Below are 498 nucleotides of genomic sequence, written 5' to 3' on the forward strand. Positions count from 1 at the left end.
GCATACATCTGTGTCCCCTATTCGACCAAAAACAGTATTTTCCAGGAATCTCCTCGGTCATGGCAGAAAACATCAAAGCACTTTCTCACGTCAGGAGACTGTGATATTCTCATGTCCTTCATTGACTAACATGGCCGGCCACTCTGCATGCTAAGCAGTCAGCACCTCGGGAAGTCCTGCACTCTGCTCTCGTGTGGGCAGGGCGAGTGGGCAGGGCGAGTGGGCAGGGCGAGTGGGCAGGGCGTGCTAGGGCAATGCTCGGTGCCGACACTATTATAGATTAGTCTATCACGGACCTCGCATAAGGCGTTCTGACCTGGTTTTTTGGACGCTCGCGCTGTGGTAATTGTGTTGTAGAGATTGCTTGGTTGCAGTGGCGGATGTGCTGTGCTGGTTGTGGCGGTAGAAAGTAGTTGTGCTCTGCTCATGCTAAACAGCGTGCGGTGTGCTGCATCGAGACACGCGGTTGCAGACAAGGCAAACAAAGGCTGGAGATTA

Source organism: Penaeus monodon, chromosome 33 (genome assembly GCF_015228065.2).
Source record: "Penaeus monodon isolate SGIC_2016 chromosome 33, NSTDA_Pmon_1, whole genome shotgun sequence".
In the NCBI taxonomy this organism is placed as follows: domain Eukaryota; kingdom Metazoa; phylum Arthropoda; class Malacostraca; order Decapoda; family Penaeidae; genus Penaeus; species Penaeus monodon.